Consider the following 27,687-nt stretch of genomic DNA (forward strand, 5'->3'; position numbering starts at 1 on the left):
GGCAGAGCCCAGGAGAGGGCCAGGCAAGGCAGAAATGAGGTTTGCAGAGTCCCAGCCTAAGCATCCCAGCACAGGGTATAGAAGGGGGGTGTGGAGCTGGGAGGTAGGAATAACTGGAAGGATGGCTGACTTCCTCACCAGCTTGTAACCTCCATGAGAGCAGGGACTGGGCTGAACCATTCTTCTCCCTGCGTCTAGAACACAGCGAGTGGAACGTGGGAATCAGGAACGAAGACCTTCGCCTTGGAACTGGGGGCATACGGGAAGTCACTTCCTAGTCCCAAGGCCCATCAAGGGCTTGCTTTGGGGATAGTTTAATGATGGCTGAAGAAGAACAAGGAGTTATAGATTTTGTCATTGGCTTGAACATCATAGCCCACGGCTTTCTCATCTATGGTGATGTACATGCCCAGCTACATTGACTTGTGTTCCCTAAACCTCGGCTAGGGTCATTGGTCTGACTGAGAAGAGGACAGATTACTTTAAATCAAGACTCGATCAGGAATGTGGAGAAGCGTGGGTGCCAGGGCTCATGGTCAATCTTGCCCAATGACATGCACATCCTAGGTGGCCAATAAATATTTGCTGAATAATAAATAGATGGAGGAATGGGTGAGTCTATGTGCAGGAATGGATGCATCTAGAGACACTCCAGCCTACTCACAAAACAACAGGACTCCACGTGTAGAGAAAATCTTGGACTGGGTTGAAAGAAATAATGGAGCTCAGCTTCAAGGACTCGTGGTAACAGTTTACAGATCGGGAAACGGATCCTCAAATTCCTGGGATTCGTTGGGAAATTCAGCAAGTGGGAGCTCTCATCTGTAGTATCAATATTATTATTTTTCAAATAAACTCTTCATGCCTATTAAGACTATAAAAGTGAGACCTTTAATAATGTAAATATTTAATTCACTGTTGCCCAGTTCAATAAATAATGTAAGAATCATTTATTTTTAACTTCAAATGTTAAAAATTACGCTCATTGATTTTTAACTCGCTCTTTGCTTGTTTTTAAAAATAAATTATGTGTCGGAGATGTTAATATAGATATAAGTGCACATATATATATACTTTTGCCATCAGCTGCTCATGATAAGTGACAGTTAAGAAATTACGAATAATCAAGGCTGGGCCTGGAGATGCTATTATTAATCCCAGGAATTTGGGGGTTAGTTTTACTTCTCTTCTCACTGGCTCTCTCATGTGGGTGAACCACAGTTAGATTTATCCTGACAACTCAGAATGTTTGTTACGTGTCCCTAGCAAGTTGGTGACCTTGGACAAACCACGTAACCTCTCAAAGCCTCAGTTTCCCAATTTGTAAACTATTAGCCATCTCCAGTGTTTCTTCCAGCCACAAACGACCATTCGAATAATCAGTATCGTCTGCCCCTGATTTATATCAATTAATGGAATCTCACTGTATCCCACAGGTCTTTCTTACTCCTAATGGTGGGGACAACGTGACTTCAGGGGCTCAGAAGTAAGATGTGGGCAGACTACGTGCGCTAATAACAATAGAATTGGACTCACACACAAAGGAAATGAGATTCCCAAGAAATGCCCCCATTTATGAAAGGGCAGAAAGAAAAAAGGGAGAAACTTTTCATACTGCTGGGGTTTAAACACTTGAGAACATTACCCAGGCATCGGATATCTCGGAAACCAAGGGAGCTGGCGTCCCACTAGGTTAAAACACATATGGAATATGTTAAACAGGGAGGCGAGGGAAGTAAGAGTCTACATGAGTTCAGGAGACACCTCGATTTGTTTCTGGGAAAGGAGGAAATTGTCGTACACGGCAAACAAGTCAAAAGGTTGAATTAAGCTAAATCCCAATAGAGGAAATCGGCACAGAGTGGGGATGGGTCAGAGTATAATTTTTTCATTCTTTCTTTCCATGTGCGTGTGTGTGTGTGTGTGTGTGTGTGTGTGTGTGTGTGTGTGTGTGTGGTGTTGGGGGAGGGGGAGTATTGCTCTCATTCCTTTTCCTCATATTCTTCTATTAGCAAAACTTCTCTGCTCAAGATCCTTAACCAACACGCCGTAGAAATTAAAGTGTTCTGAGTTCTAATCCTAATGTCACCACCAGCTTGTTGAGTGACTTGCAGCAAATTTCTTAACCCAATATGGACCTCAATTGCTCCTAATGGCATCTGGTGGTGAATTTGCTTATATAGACCTCCTTGGGTGGAAAGCAGGTAGATGGGATTCAAGACCCACGGTATTCGTTGCAGGAGACCTGAGTTATCCATATTTCCATCTGCACATCCCAAAGTTCACTCAATCCCTTGAAGAGAAAGATGCAGCTGGAGCAGCCCTCCCTCCGCTGTCCACGGGTAAGGATGGCTCTGGATTTCGGATAAAGACAAAGTTGTAGGAGCCTTTCGGATGTGTACCTGAATCTTTTCTTTTCATTTGGAAGGTACAGAATAAGTTTTATCACAGCATTGTCCATAATAGCCAAAGAAATGGAAACAACCTCCGCTGCAAATCAAAAAGCATCATGAACGTGTATATACGAGAACATTGAACAGCCGGTAAAATTCAGGTTTTCGTAGATCTGGTCGTATGGAAAAGTTCTTTTATACACAAGCATAATGAGCGGGACTCAGAACTGTACATAAACTTAGAGTCTAAATTTATAATATATATGCCCACGTATGCAGCAATTAGGCACAGATTTCGGGATTGGTAAACTACCCTGGAGGTAATATCCAGTTCAGTGTCTCCCTATTTTTTGCCTGTGAGCTAAGAATGCTTTTTTAAAAAAAAAAAAATTTTTTTTTAATGATTCAGGGGAAGAAAATCAAAAGAAGAATACTGTTTCAGAGCACATGAAAGTTGTGTGAAATTCAAATTTCAGTGTTCAAAAATCGTTTGACTGGAATATGGCCACGCTCATTCTTTTACGTGTTATCAATGGCTCTCACACTACAATGGCACAGCCGAGCAATGCAACAGAGAACGGATGGTGGTAAAGCAGAAAATACTGCTATCTGGTTCTTTACAGAAAACGTTTGCTGACCCATGCACTAAAGGACAGCTAGGAAGAGTACATACCCAAGAGTTCATTGTGGGATGGCTGGATTGTACAGGCTTTTTGTTTTATTCTTAAAAGTTTCTGCCAATTTCTACTTTTTCCAAACAATGTCTGTTTGATGACTTTGATCCTAAACAAAACACGCCCATTTATTAAAACTCTGGCAAATAGTGAAGACCTAAATAGACATTTCTCCAAAGAAGACATACAGAAGAGATGCTCAACATCGCTAATTACTAGAGAAATGCAAATCAAAACTACAATGAGGTATCACCTCACACTGGTCAGAATGGCCATCATCAAAACAGTCTACAAATAACAAATGTTGGAGAGGATGTGGAGAAGAGGGAACCAACCCTCTTACACTGTTGCTGGGAATGTAAATTGGTGCAGCCACTATGGAGAACAGTATGGAGGTTCCTCAAAAAACGAACTAATAGAGCTACCATATGATCCTGCAATCCCACTCCTGGGCATATATCTGGACAAAACTATAATTCAAAAAGATACTTGCACCCCTGTGTTCATAGCAACACTATTCACAATGGCCAAGACATGGAAGCAACCTAAAAGTCCATCGACAGATGAAGTGGATAAAGAAGATGTGAGATATCTATATCTATAGATATACAGATCTATCTGTATATATAATGGAATAACACTCGGCCATAACAAAGAATGAAATGTCATTTGCAGCAACATGGATGGTGGAAGTAGAACACGGAGGCTGCATATCTGACTCAGACCCTTCTTCCCCCAGGTGGCAAGATGGACGGCACTTTGCAGAAGTGGAGGACAAGTTAAGGATCCCTCCTGGTACCCTTGCCAGGGTGTCCGAGAAGGTCATGCCTCCGTTTATCACAGCTGTGTGTGCTGTCCTGTCATTTGCCTTTTAAAACTCTATTTAAGCATCAGATCACTTTTCCATGTAAGAAGGGGAAAACCCCAGCCACGTATCGCAAGCCATGAGCTGCTGACCAGATGCGCCAGTCTTAGAGTACATGAGCTGCCGGCTTATAATAGTTAACATGGGCTCCCCTAGAAAAGCCTGTAGTTAATAATATCCCCTTCTCCGCTCCCCAGGGACCCCCTGCTTCCTCCACTCCTGTCTCCAACACCCCCTAGGCATGCTAAGCACAGAGAACCCAGAAAACAAGACGGGCAAAGGCCCACAAGGATGCATGGTCATTTGGCATCAACACTGAGGTCAAAGGTAGTCGACGTGGCTCGAGCAGCAGCAGGAGGGTTTGGGGGCAGATGAGACAGAGGATTGCCAAAAGGGGGCTCAAGGCTGTAATGAGAGTTGGAGACAAAGGAGCAACATTCTTTAGGGAGGCGGTATCCGGTGGAGTTGACGTGCTCTGGACCAAGTATCAGACACACCTGGAGCTATTCCCAGCCCTGCTGTTTACAAGTCCTGGGACCACGGGTAAGTCCCTTAATCTCTCAAGACCTCAGTTTCCTCATTTAAAATAATAATATGGATTGCCACTTCCTTGGGCTGTTATAAGAATTAAATCAGAGAATGCAAGGAAAGAGCTTAGCATGGACTTTGGAACATACTAAACACTCAACAAATGACAGCCATGTTATTAGCATTCATATTTTTGTCATTATTGATTATCATTGTGGCATTAGGCTTATTGGTTTGGAGGTGGTTTCAGTGTTTAAGGTTCCTTGTGATTCAAGCGACCAGATGAAAGAGAGAAACTCTGGAAGCTTCTGCAATCCTAGGAGGACGTACGGGTGGTGGAGTAACTGTGGGCTTTCGTATCATAAACCCTGGTGATCAGAATCCCAGCTCTACCCTGAGCTAGTCCGTCTCACCTTTCTGAATCTGAGTTTCATCACCTGCAAGATGGTGATCATGGAATTTTCCTCATTGTAGAGATCGCAAAACAAAGAATAAAATTAAAACGTCTCTACAAATCAGTTACTTTCTTGTGACTCTGCGTGATGTGATTTGTTAAAAAGGTGAATGAGTGAGCTGCATTGCCTGTCGCCCCACCAGTCTCCAGACCTCACTACTTCTCTCATCCGATTCCCACCCTCACCATCACCTCATGCCCACCGCTGCCAAGGTCTTTATGATCTGAAATCATCTTTCACATTCTATCCTGTCTCATCTCTGAAAGGGCTCCATTGTGCTGGAAGGGGCTTACTCTGAGTAGATTTCCTTGCAAAAGTTGCCTGGCCCTGTGAGTACCTGCTGGCAGCAAGGGAAGGTGTCGAGGTGCAAATGGGAACCAGATTTCTCTCCTTTAGAAGCTTCCCAAGGTTGCAAACTACTGGGTTGGTCTGCCTTTATGTTCCGAATTATTGGGCCAAGCTTTGGCCAACAAAACAATATTCTTCAAGATTAGAGTGAGAACATGGAGAGAAAGGAACTTGACTGGTTGTTGGGATTAGACAGTATGTTCTCCCCTGGAAGAGAGCATCACTGAGCATTCTTTGGGATGCCAGGAAAAGAACATTAAGGTGGCTTCAATGGGAGATTACTTTTCTCGTGTAGCAAGAAACCTGACCGAGGCAGTTCCAGGATTGTTACTGGAACTGATGATGGCAGGGATGGGGGCAAGATACATGATTCTCTTGGCCATCCCCTCATGGTCATGCAATGGCTGCAGCCACTGTTAACATCAAGCCCTCACGAGGTAAAACCCAAAGTGGATAGAAAGGGGGCTGGTGAGAAAGGATTCTCTCCTGGCAAATCTCTTTTTTTTAGACAAGAAAATATTTTCTGGAGGCCTTTGTCAGAGCACCCCCTTACGTCTTATTGGCCAGATTTGAGTCACTTGTCCGCTCTAGACAACCATGGACCCAGGGAAAGGGGTTGGCTGATATCGACACAGCTCAATTGTGATCATTCCCTGGGGCGTGGCTTGTTGTCATCTTGAAGGAAACTGGGGTTTTGTTAGCAAAGAAAAAAAAAAAATGGCAAGGAGGTCAACTATCTCAGAGAGATGCTCCCTGGGGACCATGTGTGATCATCCTCTTTGCCCTGTCTCATCTGACACAAAGTCAGGGCTCCATAAATCTCTGTTAAAAGAATGAATGAATGTATCCAACCTGGCACTTACCATAACACCTAGTACTTAGTATGTGCTCAGCAAACATTTGTTGAACAAATGAATATGTCCGTCCCAGTGCCTTGAAGAGCACTGAGGACGCTCGGTAATAAATTGTTGAATCAACTATAATACCCACTTCTCAGATTCCTTATTTTCTAAAGAAATTGAAGGACAGCAAGGGCAGGGAAGATGCTGTTTATCGAAACATGATTCAGAGAACCAGATAAATTGGTTTAGACCACCTACTGGCAAACTCTTCCTATAAAGGGCCAGATAGTGAATATTCTAGGCTTTGCCGGCCAGATGGTCTCCATGGAGACCATTCTACCCCGCCGTTGTAGCACGGAAACAGCCAAAGACAACACATCCATGAAAGGTCCTGGCTGTGTGTGAATAAAATGTTATTTGCAAAAAGAAGCAGCAAGCCAGATCTGACCTGAGGGCAATAGTTGGCCACCTCCTGCCCTTGACCACAAAAGTAGGATCCCAACCTGGAACATAGCCATCAAGCTCTGGGGTGGCAGCAGAAGCCAAGGATGCTTTGGCTGCTCTGTTAGGAACCTCTGAAAAGTAGACCCCCAAAGAGGATTTGATGTGCAAATGATTTATGTAGGGGAAATACCTGTGAAGGATTAAGGGGAAGAGACAGGAGAGGGTGGGGAGAGCTTTTATACCCGGATGCAGGTCTGACACCTTTGAAGGAGAGGGGGAAGGAAGGCGGCCTGAGCAGGAAAAGCCTTTGATCACAGTGCAGGTCTGAGGCGGATGGGGAGGCCTTAGGTCAATGTCACCTGTTAGAAGAATCCTGCAGCCTGCAAGCGTGGGCCTGAGGGACTGAGCCCATCCTGTCCAGTCACTGGCAGGAAGCAGCCTAAGAGAAACATGGTCTCATTATCAACGCAGTGAAAGATCCAGAAATGTGGTCACTGAGGTTTTTCAGTCAACTATGCTCCCCAGAGCAGAGATCTCATTTCCACCACAACCTCTCCAAGGGCCACTGCTCAGAGAACTCATCAGGAATTACATCCATAGACAGCAGGACACATGGCAAATACTGGCTGGTGTCATCCTTTTCTGCTTGGGACCAGGGGATCCAATGCATAAAGCCCTAGGCGTAGTTCTTGGCGCTTAGAAAGTGCCCCATATGTGGTTGCTGTTACTATTATTGTTGTTTTAAGAACCTTAACATAGCTTTGGGGTGTCACAGTGTGGACGAAACCCGTCTTCATTCTACAAGACCCTAGAAGAGCGAGAGTCGGATGCTTTCCCTGGGGAGGCCTGATCTCCTTGACATCTAGATGGAGCCTTGTTTCCCAAACTGTTCTGTGGAACCCTGGTCCACAGGAGGGTAAGGCAGTAGATATAATGCTAGGCCAAAGGGTTCCGTGCTCAACTAAGTTTGAGAAATGTTTCTTTAAATTCAAACAAGTTCCCTTCCTGCAAACCTTCTCAGAGACTTTGGTCCAAGATGCTGAGAACTGCCCAAGCCTAACTTACGACGGGGCTCTTTTTATCATTCAGCAAATTCATGGATCTAACAGAATGGGCAATCCAGCACAAAAATTACAGGCCCACTGTGAGCCTGTGTGTATAACCCTGGTTGTCTCACTTTGATGAGTTTTCCACACTCTAAATGAATATTCAGATAATAAGAATGGTTGTGGATGCTTGAGAGTCTTCTGGAAAAGCAGTATTACATCATGGTTTAGAGCACGGGCTGGGGACCTGCCTTGGTTTCCTCATCTGTAGAATGGGGATAACAATCATTCCTACCTCCTGAGGTGACTGTAAGCATAAAAGGGACTGCTATTGCATAAAAACATTTGAAACAGACACTTAGAAAGTTGCGTTGAAGTGTTACCTACAGCTCCATGGTAGGCATTTTATAAATGTCACCTGTATTCCCCCAAGGGCTCTTAGAAATTGGCTCAAAATGCTAAACGAAACCAAATTTAACGTGTGTGACTTTGAAAGGGTTTCGGTGAAATCTGGTACCTGAGTTGCGGCAAGATGATTTCCTGGAGGAAAGATTACATGTCACAAAACCACCAGAGTACGTGTCTGCGGCAGGGCTTGACAAATCTCTCCTCAGCCCAGATGCATCGGAAACTGCAGGGAAACGTGGAGAGGCCAGAACCCAAGCCACACTCGGTGACATTCCCCAGAATCTTTTCAAAGTGTCAAAGGATATTGGAACCATGCTAGGGAGCACCGCGTGGTTTTAAACATTGTGAAAATTGGCCACTTTGGAAACAATCTAGTTCTACTCTGCGTATTAAATCATTTCCCCATTTTATGAGTTTTATAGAAAAATAATAATAAATTATTTCTCCCCAAGGTCCTAGGAGAAATTGTGTTGCAGTATTAGGTTATGATCTCTTGTACGATCTAATAGATATTCAAGGCTGTTTTGTTTTAATACACAAATATAGAGATTTAGTGAAAGGTGTGATGGGACATACATGTTCCTGGATCATTGAGGATTAAGCATTGGGGTCCCTTCCAACTAACTCCACAAGCAAAATTATATTTCACTTACAGGAGTCCTTGGGGGACCACTGTACCAGGTGAGTAAATTACTCTGTGGGCACAAGTTGAATATTTAGGGAAGTTCACCGATTGTGGCAGGGGGTATTTTAGTGAATAACAGTCCCAGGAACCTGACGATTGGGGGAGTATCTTTTTCATAATCAACTCTTGCTTTACTCTTTTAATCGAAGAAGCAACAGCAATGGGAATCCCACAGAACGCTGTGACCCCAAAGTTGATTCTGACGGAATCAGGGAAGTATGTTTCATAAAAAGATACTGGTTTCTACAGTGAATTTGCCATGTAAAATGGAATGGGAAAATGAGACAAGACAGAGCAATGGAATGGAAGCAATGCTGGGAGTGCCTACAAGGTGCCAGGTGCCAAGGATTCGAAACACAGTAGGAGACAAAACCTAATGTCTGCCTTCATAGAAGGTGGCAGGCGAGATGTGGGCGTGACCTTCAACACAACTGACAACCCGTGGCTGGTAGACTTCTAGGACAGCCCCACGCTGAGCACCGCCTCCCCGGTATTCACGACCTTGCGCAGTCCCCTCCCTTTAAGTAAAATGTTTCTAACTAACGGACTAGAGCATCACCGGATACTAAAATAGTGTGAACTTCTGACTATTTATACACAGTTGGGATTCGGAGAGAAGGATGGTGATTCTGAGCTGTAAATAAACTTGTAGATAAATAATTGCAGATGAAACAGCTCTCATGAAAAAGCCACCCTTCTCCGAGGTTCTCACTTCTTAAACTCACTTCCTTTACTCACATACACACAGGATCTTGGCTCCCGGGACCCAGCAAGAGAAGGAAGTTCATAACGGTTTACCTCTCTCGGATCCTGTCTTTATAGCCCGATCAGAAAGTTACTGACCATGAGTATGTCACGTTTTAGTGAGTACAAACTCAACCATGCTTTGGCCATTGAAAAACCTTTTCCTCTCCTCAAAGGCTGCACCTCCTTCAGTCGCAAGGCAGAGAGAGGCCGGTCTGGACATTGGCTGCCTCAAACCACCTAGCAACGCGTGAGCTGATTTCAGACACCGATACCGAGAACCTGGTACCCAGGGAGTCTGGGAGTCACCAGCCGTCCCAGCACAATGACCTCCAAAAGGTCATCTGGTGGGAAAAGAAGGATAAAGTTAGAAGGAAAAAGAGGAAGGATCTGACTGGGAGAGGGGGAGGGCAGAACCAGAATCTGGACTACGAGAGAAAGCAGAGCTAGATGGCAAGGAACTTTCCTCGTTGGCCTCAAAACGTCATCACCGGTGTGGCTTTGGAGTGTGGATAACTAGAAGAATACTGAACACACTATTCTGGAGACTTCCCAGGAGCACAGGAGATGTTGAGACGGTAGAGTTAAGTGGTTGTGAGCATGAGGTCTGAGCTGGAAAGACTGGGATAAAATTCTGGACCACTACGTACTGGCTGTGGAATCTTGGATGCGTTCTCTGAACTTTGCAAAGCTTAAGTTTCTTTATTTGTAAAATGAGGCTTATGAGAAAACCCACCCCAGAGAGGTTGTGTGGATCGACGGAGATGGTGTGTTTAAACAGCGCAAAGCAGGTGTGGAGTTAGCTTTGTTAGTGATTGCCATGGGCGTGGGTTGGGGGGGGGGGTTAATACGAAAGTGAAAAGGATCAAACAGATCCATCAGTCTCTCCCCACCAACTCTGGATTGCTTTGGAAAGTATGGTATCCATCGGTAGGGCCTCTTTGGAAGTCCTGAGATGCTCTGGGCTCGACTGAAGGTGTCTGAGGCACTTTTTTACCACATTTGGAAAGGCAGCATGGTGCAGGCAACACGGAGAGCTGTGGAAGAGGAAGTGTTTCACTCCTTATGGACTCTCCTGGGCTGGAGTTCAGAGACACACAGTTGGCCTCCTTGCCAACAACAGAAGGCTGTGGGATGACCTTAAGCCAAAAACTGTGCAGAAAAATCCAGGTCAAAATAGGGGAAGATCCAATTGGTGTTGGAACCCAGGTACAAAGTCAGGGATTGAAACCGAGAGTCGGCCGAGGTAAGAGGAGACTGAGGAAGAAGAGGGGGAGTGGGTCGATCACATCATCAGGGACCCAGGTTCTTTCTGTCTTTCTGCTCTGCCTTTCTCCCAGGGTGGGTTTGTCCTCTCAGGCTGCCCAGCCTGGCTCCGAAAGGTCGCTCAGATCCAGGCATCACGGAAAACAACTTCCAGGTGTAGAAAACGGTACATCCCTTTCTTGTATCTCTTTTCAAGGGTGAGATAAAAACATCTCAGGAACTGCTCAGCAGTTTTCCCCCTGAATTTTTATTGGTCACGGGCACATCATATGACCTCACCTAAACCAACCGAGACAGGCTGGGACCTGGGACCTGGGCCCCTTTGCTGCAGTGCTTGCGCCTGGACAAACGCCTCCTGCAGCAACGAAATACAAAGAAACTATAAGCGGCTAAAAATAACCGCTGCATGCACAGTTGGGGCAAATTCTGGACAACAAGATACAAACAGACCAAAAACCCAACTGTCACTTCTGAAGAAGCAGGAACAGAAGCAGGGGGTCGGGAGCAAAATCAGGGTATCGCACATGCCCCCTGCACACGAACCACCAAAGGGGTGGGCAAAACACCTAAGCCACGCCTCCAGCCCTACCCCTGGACCCAGCCCTACCCTCACCCCAGATAAGGAATCAGCTCGCCCCCACTGGGGGAGCAAGCAAACCTGTTACCTGTTTTCGCTCCCCCTGCAGCTGCAGGAGCCCCAGGAAAGCCTTGCCTGAATATCTTGTCTGGCCTCTAATCAATTTCTACTGATTGGGGCAGGCCAAGAACAATGGTTGGTAACATAATCACTGGAAAGCAGGAAGGAGCAACCATGACTGGCATAGACCAGACACGATTCAGGGGACCAGCTTCTCGTGGGATAGGAGCTGGGGAGCTTTACATCTTCTTGTGATGCGCACGGCTGACCAAGTGATTCATGAAAAACATTAGAGCTGTATTTCCAAGGCAGAATGGACAGTGGCTGTTAAGTAGACAACCAAGAGCATCTTATAACTCCACCCTTACGGTCCCTTCCCTCCTTGCACTTTGTTCTCTAACATTTATTGAAAGCTTGGGTACCAGGCGCCAATGCTAAGCATTCCAAGACGTTACCTTACTTAGTCTTCACATAAATTCTAAGAGGCACGTACCATTTTTAGTCTCATTTACTGATGAGGAAACGGTGGTTCAAAATGGTGAAGCAACCTTCCTAAGGTCACGCAGTAATAAAGTAGTAGACTCAGGACTCTTGAAATTGACGTACAGCCGCAGCAGTCACTAGCCACACGTGCCTCTTCAATTCTGAAGCACTCCGAATTAAAAATCCAAAAGAATGTCTGTATGTGTATAACGGAGTCACTCTGCTGTACAGCAGAGATTGGCACAGCATTGGAAATCAACTGTACTTCAATTAAAAAAAATAAAATAAATGAAAAATCCAGTCCCTCAGTTGCACTAGCCACATTTCAAGTGCTCGTTCAGTAGTGACATGCCGGCTAGTGGCTGCCATAATATGGTAGCTATAGAACCTTGTCATCATCACAGAGACTTCTGTTGGACAGTGTTGTTCCAGAACCCAAGATCTTAACCACTTCACCAAAACGGTTCCATGAGACTCCCATCGTGGACTGGGAGTCTTTGTGGAGGTTTCCAAAACAACGACATTCAAGACGGGAAGATTCCCATCTCTTTCCACACACACCCCCTTCAAGAAAACTTCTCTGCCACAATGTAAGACTCTTAATTCTTTTCTGAGAAATTTCTAAACGACCAACCTAATAGTGGAAGGGAGGGAAACATTGAAAGGCATTTCTCATACCCTGGAAGGGACTTGGAGGAGGAAGAACTAGAAAAACAACAATTCAGTAGTGCTCTTTGAACTTGGAGGCACTCAACGTTGCACTGTGGTTACCCTGTCACTCCACACCCAGATCCAGCAAAACCCCTGCCAGGTCCACATTCCCGAGCTCGCCCCAGCTCTCACCCAAACTGCCAATCCACAGCAAATGCGTTTCCCAATTCGTGACAAGAAAACCCTGTGTCAATACGGGGTGACAATGTGGTATGAGGCCCAACACCTGATGGAAACCCCAAACACTCACTTTGTTCCACCCTCGCAAAAATTCCTCAAGGGCCAGAGCTCATGAGTCAGTTTGTGGTGGTTCATCTGATTTTGAAACACTGGTGAGTTAGAGGACTGGGCACGGTTCTTCCCCAAAGGTGTCGTAACAGCCGTGGAGATATTTATGAAAGCACACGAGCCTCTACCTTTGTCACCTCCCTGCGTGCTTAGCGGGCTGACAACTTGGGGTTGCCAGGACTAAACTGTCCTCAAGAAGATGGATAGTGTCCAGGAAGGAATATGTATTTAGGAGACCCAGACCTGGGCTGGATCTCTCCTCTGTCATTCACCTACCCTCCAGAAAAGAAAGGTCACTCATCTTTTAGATCCCATCTCTACAAAAAGGGGCCAATCATTTAGGGTTATTGTGAGGGTCAGAGGAGGGGACGGTTTTAAAGTATCCGGCACGTAGTAAGACTTCTAATGAATGTGGCTTCCCTCTCCCCTCCAGTTACTGGATATTTGCATTAAGAATTTGGATAGAGTTGGGGGTAAATGTAAACAGTACTCTGGACAGGAAACCAGAAATATTACAAATCCTGACAGTTGCCCTTTTCTAAAGGGGTTTCATCAAAGAACAACGCCAGACAAATGGAAAGCAAAACAGCATTGTGTTATTAACTGGGGCCTTGGTGCCAAATCCCCAGGCAGGCATGAGAGTCACCTGGGCTGGGTCACACCACATGAAAGGCTTCTTTTCTAAGGCTGCTGCCGTCTCAACAGCCTCTGGCCAAAGTCAACCTCGACACTAGCTCTCCTTCACCCCATACTGCCTCCCCTGCAAACTGACACCGCACATTTAGGGGCGGGGAGCAGTCTTTAAGAGAAGAGGCTGTAGGTCTGTGTTAACCAATCAGAAAGCCAGAAAAGAGAGGAGAGAAAAAGACAGACAGACACAGAGCCACTATGTTCCTGCCCTGGAAACTCCAGCCCTAGAAAATGGAACCTAATCAATATCCCCAAATATCACTGATCAGATCCCAGATTACTCCTGGTGATGTGGGTAGCATTTATGGCCACTGATTTCGATTAGGAGCATGGAGGTAAGGAGAAGCCCTGACCTGTACCTAGAAGACTCTAACTGGATAATCCTCCTGGCAGGGAGATACCTAAAGATTCAACTTGTAATGATTCCGGGCTGGCTTTACAAAGTCTCTGGGGAGGGAGGTGGTGAAAGTACAGATTCCTGGGTCCAGGCCTGGAGACTGTGGTCTAGATTTTGCAGGTTGACGTATCATCAGGTGGGAAAGACTCTTGTGACTGTTGGTTTTTTCCTCTAGCGTTGGATCGATCTCCTGGTGACTGGTCTACTTCTCAGGCTGTTTCCATTTTCATCTCCCTCTTTCCTTAGTGAATTCTGCTTCTTCCTTGGATCCAAAGCCCCAGCCTCCTCTGAAGAAATCTTTCCCCTCCAACCCACTTGACCTTCAAAGCCACCATTGTGGTGGTCAGAGTGGATTTTAGTTAGGAATGTGTTTTTCCGAGCAACTTTTATTGCTGCCTACATGTCTTTGAGAAGGCCTCGCAAAAGTCTGGTAAGAATTTATCATGGAAAAATCTGCATCTTCAAAGCTCAAAAGTAAGTTGAAGGATCAAAGAATCACAGGTCAAATATGTAGATTCACACACACACACTCAGACAAAAATACAACCAAATGTGGAATATTCTGGGCACACATACAAGACCCATAGGGACCACAGAAAAGTCAATACATACATTGACCTACATTCCTCTGGACAAGCAGTGCATCCTCCCCCCACCCGCCCAATGCATCTAGTTCCCTTCCTCCGGGACAGGATAAAACAACAGGCAATCGACATGCAAAGGCCACCCGCATAATTTGTCTTAATCCCCATACCTTACTCTCACCCAGCCGTGATCCATCAGCCAATCCTGGCCTTTCATTCCAAATTCCATCTTTAACTACTCTGTCCCTGACCATTTCCTCATTCTACTCCCCACCTCCGCAGCCACCTTGATCCTCGTCCAGAGGTGGAGGCCGATTATTAAGTGAATCTCAGGGATGGCATGAGAACATCTACACATCATTCAACTGAAGTCATCTTCAAGGATAGATCTAGGTATAGAAACAGATCATAGGAAACACACACACACACACCACAGGAACTTCAACCCCCAGTGGGGAACACCATTGGTTCCAGCCACCAACAGAGACTCACTAAAGTCTCTTTGTAATGTGAGAAGGAATCTGATTGGCCCACCTTTTTTCCCGAGCTTATGCCTGATCCAATCAGCTGCAGCCAGGGAGGGTCATGTGACATCAACATGGCTGCTGAGGATCATCCAGTGGGTGAGAGGGGTTTCCCCAGAAATAAAGATTTATGGGATGGGTGGCCGCTCCTAAAGATAGCTGTTACTGCACTTGGGCTATTTTCATTTTTAAAACTCTTCTATAGCACTTTTTAGGTGCCAGGCGCTGTTCTAAGTGTTTCCTTCACTCATATCAACCCTTTGAGACAGGCTCTATTATCAGCCCATTCTAATGATAAGGAAACTGGGGGACAAAAACGTTAAGCAGCTTTTCCAAGGTCATACAGCTGATAAATGGCAAAGTTGGGATTGGAAGCCGCAATTGGACTCCAGGATTCATGCTTTTAACCCCTATGTCTACTATGTCTCAAGTTTAAGTAGAAGGAGACAGTGGTCTCCATCCCTCAGCTCCTTAAACCCTTCAGAGATCAAAGTGAAGGAGTTCTCCACAGCCTTAAAAAGTTGTGTGTTGACCCCAGAGTAAACCACAGGCCTTAACTGGCAAAGGAACCTGTCCCCCCAAACCCGTCCCATCTCTTCCCATTCCCCTGTCTTCTAGCAACAGGTTTGGAGAACAGAAATGAAAGTGAGAGACCAAGAAAAATAGAATTCTCAGGCTTCATCTGCAAATTATCAGTAATGGTATCATTCAGAAAACAAAGCACCGCAACAAACTACAAATGTAAGAAAATGCTCGAGAGCCGTGGAGTTTAATGGTTGACTTCTAACAAGAAGCCGGTCTATTCAGCAACTTGGCATCACGTCCCACCTGCTCCTATTCCAGGGCCCCGAGCCTACACAGGGTACCTCAGGCCTGTCCTCTTCGAGGCAAACCAGGCTTCTCCTTGGGAGACCTCATCCAGTCCTGTGGGTTCAATTACCTACCAGTTGCTGGTGACTCTCCAATCTACCCAGCTCAGATCTCTCTCCTGCCCTGAAGACCAATGAGCCAACTGCCCACTGGCCATCTCCACTTGGATATGACACAGGCCCTTCAAGTACAGCATGCCCCAAACCAACTCTGACTTCTCCTTGCCCAGATCCACCCCTTCTCAATTGGTCCCCACTTCAGGGGGACTGGTACCACCATGTATCCAACAACACAAGTCAGAACCCTAGGAATCACCCTTGACCCCTTCTTCTCCCTCATTTATTCTTCTCACATCCATTCATCAAGTCCCGCTTATTTGGCTTCCTAAATATCCCTGGAATCCTTCTACTTCTCTCTATTGTCTTCACTACTTCCCCACTTCAGGCCACCATCGTGCTTGCTTGGATGACCGCTGTGTTCTTCTAGCAACAACAAATGCCTCCCTCCAATCTATATCCCAAGCTGCATTCTTCTAAAATTAAAATCAGATCGTATTTCATCTTTCCTGAAATCTCTTCAAATTTTCCCCATTACTCTTGGAAAAGAAATCTCAAATCCTTAACATGGCCAATAAAGCCTCTAAGGTGCCCACCTGCCTCTCCAGACTTATCTTACACTACCCTTCCTTCCACAAGCTATACTCCATGTGGACTGAATTCTCAATCCTTGAATATGCTCCTGGTAGGCAGCCTCTAAAATGACCCCAATGACCCTTCCTCCAGTGTTCAAGCACATGTATAATCCCTCTCCCTTGAGTATAAGCTGGACCCAGTGACTCACTTCTAATGAAAAGAATATGACAAAAGTGATAGGACATCACTTCCAAGATTAGGTTACAAAAAGATTCTGACATCCATTATATCCTTTCTCTCTCTCTCTCTCTCCCTCTCTCCCTCTCTCTCTCTCTCTCTCTCTCTCTCTCTCTCTCTCTCTCTCTCTCCTCTTTCTCTCTCTCCATCTCTCTTTCTCTCTCTCTCTCTCTCTCCAAGCTATTGTAAGTAGCTCTATGGAAAGCCTCAAGTGGCAAGAAATTGATACCTCCGCTCAGCAGTCAGTGGGAACCTCTGGTACGGCAAAGCCATACCAGATTCCTAAGCCAGAGATACTGACATAATAAATGCTTGTTGTTTTGAGCCATTATACTTTGGAGTAATCTGTTATTCAGCAATGGGTGACTAATAAACCTCTAGAGACTCTCTTATTTCCGAACAACCGCACATGCTGTTCCCAACTGCTGGCTTGCTCCTCCCGGTGCAGACCCATTTCACCTAAATCCAATTCATTCTCAGGTCTCAGGTGAGATGACACTTCCTCCAGGAAGGCTTCTCTGACTTCCCTCATTATAGCATTGATCACACCAGACAGAAAGCTCTAGGAGGACAGGCACCATGGCTGTCACATGATTCACTTTGGATCCCCTGTATCCAAAAAAGGACTGGCCATAGAAGATGGGTTGTAAATATCTCCTGAATGAATGAAGGGCCTAGAAAGTCCTCCCCTCTCCATGCTGAGCTCAGTCTTCTCCTTGTGCCCAGCACATGACTCTATATCACATAGACATTGACTACGCCCTGGGTTTCTAGAAGCCACGCTTTTAATTTACACGGTTATAATATTGAACTCAAATCTGATATTTCCACTGAGTTTTAACATTTCCTCTTCTCATTCATTCTCTTCTTTCACCTTCACAATAACCATGAGGGGCATCACTAGCCTCATTTTACACATAGGAGAAATGAGACGGAAGGACCTGAGTACGTTTCCTGGACAACCAAGTGCAAAACTTAAGCCTCGAGGGGCTTCCCTGGTGGCGCAGTGGTTGAGAGTCCGCCTGCCGATGCAGGGGACGCGGGTTCGTGCCCCGGTCCGGGAAGATCCCACGTGCCGCGGAGCGGCTGCGCCCGTGAGCCATGGCCGCTGAGCCTGCGCGTCCGGAGCAATGGGAGAGGCCACAACAGTGAGAGGCCCGCGTACCGCAAAAAAGAAACAAACAAAAAAAAACTACGATACGAAATGCTCGGTCTCGAAGGGCAAAAGACTGCAGAATCAAGGAAATAAAGCAAAATCTAATGAAATCAGATCTGGAAAAAAGGAAGTTATGAAAAAAAATCCGTGACAAGCAGAACATTTGGAAAGAAATCCGTTTCGATGCCTTCAGACACATACTGGTAAGCTTATCAATTGTCAGAAAAAAAAAAAATAAAGTAGGCATAAGCAAACTAGGCTAATGCAAAAAGGAACCATTCACAGCAGGCTACTTTACAGATCAACACATCAAATACGAGATTCCAGGCTGGGCTTTGCGTCTCTAAGTAGTCACGAGGCACTCATTTTCTGTTTTGGGTGGTTTTTTTTTTTTTTTAAACTCCATAAGGATCCTATTTACCATGTGTGAGTAACATTTCTAAAACTACAAAGTTCTGCATTAAAAACAATTCAATGGAAAAAAATCCCAATAAAAGCAGTTGCAGTCTGTACAGTGGAGAAAATGCTTTAGAATCTATGACTTTTTCTTCTGCAGTAATTAAACGCCTATGGGTAGCTCAGACACACCCAGCATATGCTGAACTCCACTTTACTGTAGAGAAGATTCTAGAAAAGTCTGCAAAGAGTGAGCCTGGTTGGCCCTCACCATAGCTTTTAATTAGTTATTAATTTTTAATTATTAGAGAGTTGACATAAATTACAGATATCCAGCATCCGGCCTCACATCCTCACACGGCAAATATCGGCCGGAACTCGGTAAGGGTTTGCCTCTTATCCAGGGCATGTGGTCTTCGTACCTTTAGTCTTCATCACCCCCTGTTTCTTCTATGACCAGCCCACTTCTGGCATTTACAGTGTTTTCCTGGCCCCTAGAAGCATGGTGTTGAGATCCCTACGCTTAAAAAAAAATGATGGCTGGAATTTCTTAAAATTCCACTGGTTAAAACAGAGATTTAGGCAAGTGACCTCGAGGAAAAGGGAATTTTTTGAAGGAAAAAAAAAAGCATTACCAGGAGCCCATCAGGCAGCTTTTCTTCTTTCCCTCTCTTCCTAGCCTCTCAATCATGGCACCTCTGCTTCTCTCCGTGTCTCTGCCATTTTTCTCGTGCACTGAGGTCACTTTCTTCATAACATCAGTTGTAAATGATCTAAAAGAGCCAGCCTGGTCTGGTATCTATTTCGTGGGCTTTCAACTCAGCTTTCCCAGCTCCCCTGGCCCAGTGTCTCATTTTCTCAAATCCAATTTGCCCAAACAGGAATCAAATTGGTGGAGTTATCTATTCAAGTCAGACCAATCAATTACTGGTCACAGTTATCAGTCACTCTATGAAATCAGGGTGCCCGGGACCCTGCCCTGATAGCAAGCACTAAATATGGCTTCCCAGAGCATCAAGGATTCTAGGCAATACACCCTTCCTTCAAGGGCAGGCAGGCTGTGACCCCCCCCCACCATCACTACAGCCACCACTTCCCCAAACACAATCCGAAGTCTGAAGCAATTTGCCTCTCCGTTCCCATTAGCTGTGGCCCGGCCAGGGCCTGGCTTCCAGAGGGCAGAGTTATGCCCAAAGGGATAACGCGCTTCCCTTGACGGCCGAGCCCTCAGCCACATGCACAAGTGGAAGCAGTTAGTTGCTGTAATGAATTTGTAACGCTCCTCCGCTTGTTTCCTCTCGGTGCCGGTTGGCCCTTCGCAGCGGTGTGAATCCACCGGAGGACAGTAATTGGGCTGCTTCTAGCCAATGTGGGCGGTCATGCTCGCTGCATGCCCCACCCAGACAAACCACTGCACATCCTCTGAAGCGGCCGTAACAAATTCGCCCGGAGCGCCCGACATTGGGAACTCCACGTTACTTGCCTGTGAGACAGAACAAAGAGAGTCTCTGTTTTCTCTGGCTCCTCCCCGCCCCGAGATAGCCAAGCCCAGAGCATGATTCTCAGGCTTCAGTTCAGCCTACAGAAACAAGGAAATCCTAGCAGCACGAGAGGCAGAAGGGCAGGGTGGCTAAGTACACAGGACCTGGCTCTCATCCCAGCTCTGCCAGGAAAGTGCTATGTGATCTCCCGCAAGTTGCTTCACCTCTCTGAACCTCACGTTCTCCATTTGTTACAGATAATAACACCTCCCTGCTTTGTGGAGAAGACAAAGTGAAAAATGTTAGCAAGCCCCAGGGCTTGGGTCAATAGACAGTAAATAGCATTTCACTTCCTCTCCTCTCAAATCCCCTCTTCTAGTATTTGAAAGTGGCCGTCAGGAGTTGGGCGTCTTCTCCTGCAAATGTGTGCCATGCCATGAGAGATTCAATCCCGCCCCTCCCGCTGGCCCATTAGGCTGTGTCCAGTTTCTGCTCTAACACACAATGCTTCACGCACGTCTCACTTTTCCTCCACGTGTATTTTTGTTGGATACATTTCTAGTAGTGCCATCGCTGGGGCCAAGGATTTTCGCTCCTACCTGCCAGACGTCACCGGGCTCATTTTAACCCTTTTGGCAGGTGGAGGCCTCCCCTTGGCTCCAGCAGTCATCCTCAGAGGGGGGCAGAGGGAAGCCCTGGCTGGCTTCAGGCAGCTGTCACACTTCCTGTCTTTCTGCAGCTGGCAGAAGGTACTTGATGCTTCCACCAGAGACTGGGCCCAAGTGGAGTTCCCATTTTCAGAAGAGAAGAAGACGTAAAGTTGGACAACCTCAGTTCAAATCCTTTTTGTGCCTCTTGCTGGCTGTGTGACCCTGGGTGAGTTGCTCAACATCTCTGAGTTTTTGTTTCCCCGTTATATAAACAGAGCATCAAAATGTGTACATGCAGACTTGTTGAAAGGCTGGGAAATAATGAGTATAAAGCCCTGAATGCAGTGCCCAACACCCAGGCCATTATCATCTTATGTCTGGTGCCCAGTACTTACTTGAGAATGCTATATTTCTCCCCACAGGCTTCTCTGCTGCTTTCTTTGACATTTGACCAAGAATGCTGAAACAGAGCACTGAGACATGCAAGGCCTGGTCCTGCCTTCCAGCTGCAAGCCTCAGGGTCCATTCAAAACCCTTTCAAATAAGACCTTCCACTTGAGATTCAATAGCTGAGAAGGTTGACTCACTGAGAATCAGAGACAAAGGGGACATTTGTTTGGTTTGGCCTCAGCACAGCTGTCAGGGAGTTTGAGGGCTCTTTTTCTAAAAGCAGGCCTGTTATCGTTATCGTTATTGTTGTTGTTGTTGTTTTAATAGTTGTGATGGCACGGGGGAACCATCCTCACTCACACAGATAAGGGCACAGGGGACCCAGTCTCAACTCAGAAGACCAGTGTCCCCTCTGAGACACTACCATCGGATTGGAACCTGCAGTAGAAATCTGCATCTCACAGTCAGTCCACACTGTCAGCAGCTATTTAGTGAGCACCTACTATGGGCCAGGTCTTATACAAGGTTCTAAGCATGCAGTGAGCAAGACAGGCAAGACCCTCCCCTGGTGGAGCTTAGAGTCTGGTGTGGGAGCCAGATACTACATCAGGGGTGGGTTTGGTTTTGATTTTAGGCACATAATGGCAAATTGTGATTCCTACTATGAAGAGAACAGACTGTAGTGCTTGAGACCAATAAGAGATGGAGATAGAAAGATTTGGGGGTGCCCAAGGGACTGAAGGAGGTCTTAGAAAGCTGTGTGGCACTGGGCTAAGCCCTCACCTCTCTGAGCCTGTTCCCAGCGATTTAAACAGGGGGGTACCTTACCTGTCCCTGAGTTGCTGGGGCATGAAATGGGATCTCCCATGGAAGGGGCCCAGCACAGGTCCCGCCCCACAGTAGCCTCTAAGTGGGGCTAGTTCCTCTGCATCGGTTGATCCCAGGCATAAGCCTCCAGACTATTTAGCCCTTGGAACATTCCAGTTCATGCTGGACACCTGGGAATAGCAAAAAGAGCTCCAGTTGCCGGCAAGCTCAGGAAGAGGCCTTAGGAATTTAGGAACTTCCCAAGTAGCCTTTCCAGGGCACACCCTGATTTTGGGAAGAGATGCTATCTGCCTCTTCTTCCTGAAATGTTACATCCTAGTGACACGAACATAGCAGCCCTGTCTGCATTATTGTATTGTCGTTGTCGAGTTTATTGTTGCCATTACTACTACTAATGATAATAACGATGGTAGTGTTTATATTGCAGCCTGTCTGCCCAGTCAGTCTGTTAAGGGCTTCCATGATTTTCTCTACACGCCCAATATCCACCCAATTATCTCTCAGAAAGAAAGGGCTTGTCTAAAATCTAATGCAAGAGTCAGCAAGCACTTTATGGAAAGGGCCAGAGTGTAAATGTTTTTAGGGTTTGTGGATCTCTGTCGTGACTGTGTGAAAGCAGCCATTAGAAAATATGTAAACAAGTAGATAGGGCTGTGTTCCAATAAAACTTTATTTATAAAAATCGGCAGTGGGGGCTGGAGTGAGTTGATGTGCAGGCCGTCGTTTGTACCCTCCAGGCCTTAAAAAGTTTCTCATGTTACATGCAGGATGTGTAGAGGGTGACGCCCTCACAATTACCTTATTTTGAACAACATATTAGTCTGAAATGGCTTAAGTCAGTGTCGTTGCGGAAACTTTCATGTCGCTCGTTGGACTCATTTAACCATCTTTGTAGTTGGTGGGTTTCATTCTTTGTTACTACGTATTTTCCAAGTTACCTTAAGATGTTTATAGATTTAACTTCTTAACTAAAGATATGTCTGTCTTTCTGAAGGGGTGGTTGTAGAACCGTAGCAAACCATACGGGGACTATGGTGCAACCCATAATGAAAATGAATATTTATAAAATAGTAAACCTACATAGATTTAGTAGATATTCACAAAAATATGATCTCCCAATTACAAGTGTTAGAAATTCTTAATAAACCTTTGTAGATCAGACATAGTAAAGGCAAATCTATAGGACAAATGAAAATCGATTGTCGTGGGAAGTAAATGAGTGGGTGGGTACATATGGCTTAGAATAAAATTTCCAGTGATGACATAAGGTCAGCATTTGGAAGAAGGCTGTGTCTCAAACAACATAGATGAAAATGAAGGTGATCTGCTCTGAGCCTCCCTTGTGATGCCTGAAAAAGTATCTCGAGTGAATAGAAAGACACAGGTGGGATGCATGGGAAGGGTTTGAAGAAAACAGTTTTTTAAATGGGAAGGTTGGGGAGGAAAAGCATCAATTTCTAAATTAATGTATTATTTTAACATAGGAAGTGATTTAAAATGTTGTTTCTATAACTAAATTAATACAGCAAATGGCAGGAGACATTTGATTATTTCATCTCCATGTGCTTAAAAGCCAGTACATCTGAGCTGTTTAAAAAATGCTAATTTCTCCTTGGGAAAATAGGAGTATGCATTATGGGCAGGCAGAACTGGTACCATCTGCTTTGTTTCCAGAGCCCCTCTGCAGGGCTGGGCTTGGCACACAGTGGGTAGTAATGAATAAATGAGAGAGTGAGTGAATGAATGAATGAACAAATCATTTGAGCACTTCCTGTTAAGCACACCACCTCAGAAAGACTCAAACTCCAGCCATTGAGGAGGTCCACAGCCGTTCAGCCAGCTATGGGAAATTCACTTAATCCCCACCTATGATTGTTCCCCTCTCCCAGAATTTAGCATCTTCATCTCTTTCTCTGGCCAGGAGAAAGCCAGAGGGTTTCCTCAGCCTTAGAGCTCCTGGATCTCAACTCCCCCAAAGGAGGACAAACCCCCAAGCCAGACACAACCCTGCCTCAAAACAGGGGGCCAGGGCACGGGCTAGGCAGGAGCAAAAATGGTAGAGGTGGGATTCTGGAAACACTTTCTCCCTGGGAGAAAGAAATCAGTGCAACTCAAGGCTTGGACTGTCCTTTCTGCTGCCCGTGGTAACTCTGCAGGGAGGCCTGAGAATCTTGTAGGGAAAGAATGATGGGGCAAAGTGAGAGATGGGAGGGGAGGACAAAGGGAGATCTCTGATGGGAAGGCAGCTGGTCCTGGTCAAAGCTACCACTATTGATTGAAGGCCCGCCTGTGCCAGGCATAGTGCCTGGGCTTTACCTGCCTCACCTCACCTGCATCGTTAGCCCCATCTGATGGCAGAGGCAAGCTACTGGGCGACACTGCTCAAGACCGCAGGGCCAGCCCCTCAGGGAGGAGCAGTAGTGCAGCTTCTCTGTCCATCTGCAAAGACTGAGCTTTTAACCACAGAGGCCAAACTGCCTCTACATTCTTGAACTGGTAACCATGACAACAGTGAGAAAATCAATAAAAATAACTAACACGTAGACTCCCTATAAGCCAGGTTTTACGCACAGTACGAGTCACCATCGTTATGCCCATTTTATAGATGAGGAGACCGAGGTACAGAGAGGTTAAGTAACTTGCCCAAGTTAGCTAGGGAGTGGCAGAGTCAAGAGCTGGGTGACCAGCTGTCCTGGTTTGCTCGGGACTTATTCCCATTTTAGTATTGAAAGCTGTGTGTCCTAGAAAATCCCTCTGACCAGGGCAAACCAGGTCAGTTGGTCACCCTAACCAGGGACAGGCAGCGAAGGACATGTGCTTAGCCAGCTCCTGACCCTGCTCTGGGGAGCAGCATCGTATAACTGTTACAGGCATGAGCTTAGAAGTCAGGACTAAGATCCAGGTTCAAGTCCAGCCTTTGCTTAGTATAAGCCACAGGGTCTGTACAGCTTAGTTTTCCTTATCTGTGAAATGGGAATCATAGAATCTGCTTCATTTTCTGGTTTCGAAGCCCGGGGCTGCACACAGGATGAATGCCCAGCCGTGGTTAGATTGTATGGTCACCCCCATCGCTGTAAGACAGTAATAGGTTAGTCCAGAGGGAGTGAGGTGGGAACTGCTCAGGCAGGAAGGTGTGTTAAGAAAGGATTAAACCAAGCACCTGCTGAGGCCGGGTGAGGGGAGCCCGCATCACCCTCGGGTCACACCAGCTGCTGTCATCTCCCGTCCCAGGCGCCCAGATATCCTGGTGGTGTGAGGAGGCATCTGTGCTGCCCACTCAATCCTGTCTCAGCTTCAGAGTCCAGGGAGAGCTCCTCTGGCTTCCTCCCTCCTCCCTTGGCTATTTGTGGCCTTTGTTCCTTGACAGGGGACGGGGAGGTGATGCTGGTCTCTTCCGTCCCACGTTCTATTCCAGAACAGCGGGAATCAGAATGTTCAGCCCATCAAGCCCCCTCTCACCACCCTCTCCGAATCGCAGACTGAAAGCCCTGCCTGGCCTCGGCGCTGCATGAATAACTAGGCCAGGGCTGAACGATGAACGACGTGTTTCTCCGCCTCCCGTGCTAATTCGGATTCCAGACCCAATGAAGGTCATCATTCAGTCATTCAACAAACACTGAGGGAGGCCCAGTACCCCAGTGAGCCTGTGCTCTGGAGCCACACTGCTCAAGGTTTGACTGCAGCTCACCAGCTGCCTGACCTGGTCGTCAAGTTCGTTAGCCTCTCTGTAACCCAGGGTCCACATCTGGAAATGGGTTCATAATAATCCTCACCACATAGTGTTTTGTCAAACCCTTAAACAACGTCTGGCAAATGGTAGGTGGTCAATAAATATTACTTACCATTATTCACAGTATTATTAATGTTAATATTAATACATCTTACACTTTCATTATATCCTTATTTCTGGGCCATTTTGAAAGTACAGTTGATCCTTGAACAACATAGGGGTTAGGGGCACCAAACCCCGGGGCAGTCGAAAATTCATGTATAACTTTGATGCCCCCCGAACTTAACTACTAATAACCGACTACTGAACAGAAGCCTTACTGATAACATAAACAATGGACTAACACATATTTTGTATGTTATATGTATTATATACTGTATTCTTACAATAAAGTAAGCTAGAGAAAAGAAAGTATTATTAAGAAAATCATAAGGAAGAGAAAATATATTTTATGTATTCGTGACATACCTAATGTTTTCTGAATTTTTCATTATTTCTAGGCTATGCAGTTCACCTGCGAGTTTTTTCAAATTGTCACAAATCTCCAAAGTTTCTTCCAATGTATTTATGGAAAAAAATTTATGTATAAGTGGACGCGCACTGCTCAAACCTGTGTTGTTCGAGGGTCAACTGTACAGAGCAGAACCTGAAGAGAAAAGTCTTACGAGGGCCTGAACACTAAGAAACACAACTTTTGCTTGTTAATGTCATGCACCGAGGGCCAGCTTCATGGGCGTGTGGGCAGTGCAGCCATACAAGGTCCCACACTGAGAAGGACCCCATGCTTGAGCTTCACTGTCCCGTGGTCTGTGTTGAACTGAGTGGTGTACGTGAACTTCAGGAGACAGCGGCGCATGTGCTGAGTTGAATCCTGGGCTCCTGGGCCCCCCGCCTGCCGCCATCTCCTGCTACAAATTATGCAGCTCTACCGCGCGCCCACCTCTGACTGAGTCACTTTGATGTGCAATTTCGCTAACAGAATCTCTGTCTCTTTTCTCTGTCTTCATAAATACTCCCTTCCGTGTAGGAGCAAAGTGGGGAGAGAAAAGAAAAATACGAGAAAGCAATGAGGAAGGAAGGAAGGAAATCTCACCCTGCCACCCACCTCATCCCACAGCAGCCAAGGTTGGGAAACTGACTCCAACATGGGGGCACCTCACTTTGCCTCTCTGAGGCTCAGTTTCCCCATCTGTAAAGTGGGTATAATGAGAAAGTCTCCCTTCTGGGCTCCTCAAAGGATTAAGTGAGACAGGGCTGGACTTGATTCTGTGCCTGGCATTGAGGGAGTACTCAATAAATGGTGTTTCTATAGTAGTAGTAGTAGCAGTAATGAGGAAGAGGAGGAGAATGGTAGTTAGGTGGTAACTAGACCTATCGCGGTGAGATCATTTTGAAATGTACAGACATACGGAATCACTGTGCTGTGTACGTCGATTACAAACATGCAAAAACAAACAAACAAAAGAACTCATAGAAAAAGAGATGGGATCAGTGGTTACCAGAGGCAGGGGTAGTGGGGGCAGGAATTGGATGAACGCAGTCAAAACGTACGAACTTCCTAGTGTAAGATAAGTAAGTACTAGGGACGTCATGGACAACGTGATTACTGTAAGTGACACTTCTGTATGGTACATGTGAAAGCTGTTAAAGGGAGTCAGTCCTAAGAGTTTTCACCACAATAAAAAAACATTTTTTTTAATTTCTTTTCTTTCGTATCTATATGAGGTGATGGAGGTTTACTAAACTTCTTGCGATCATCACTTCGTGCTACGTGTAAGTCAAATCATTATGCTGTATACCTTAAACTTACACAGTGCTGTATGTCAGTGATATCTCAATAAAACCAGATAGAAAGAAGGAGGCGGGGGGAGAAGGTGGAAGAGTGGGGAAAGGAGAAGAGTCAGCAGCGGCAAATCCGGTCTCACCAACTGCAGAGACAAGTCCTAGGACCAGATCAAAATTGTCCTCTCTCCAGGCTCCACTTGCAGATTGGTTCTTCTGCCCACGAAGACAAAAGACAACCTTTTTTTGTTGTGATTCTCTAGGTCACTTCCTCTCCTGGGCAGCAGGTCCTGACCCAGAACTTCCTGCCCCAGTTAGTCTGCGCACTTCCATCCCAAGCTATGCCAATCAAATCCTGGCTTATTATAACACAGACATTCACCAAACCTACATTTGCATCAAATGCCCAGATTGGCTGGCGGCTGTGTTTCACGGTATTGTTTTAATTACTGTAAGCCAAAAAGAGATAATGAAAATATACCTGAACATATGAATTAAGGAAGGAGATACCCACCCAAGTCAG

Source organism: Phocoena sinus, chromosome 14, assembly GCF_008692025.1.
Source record: "Phocoena sinus isolate mPhoSin1 chromosome 14, mPhoSin1.pri, whole genome shotgun sequence".
Classification (NCBI taxonomy): Eukaryota; Metazoa; Chordata; class Mammalia; order Artiodactyla; family Phocoenidae; genus Phocoena; species Phocoena sinus.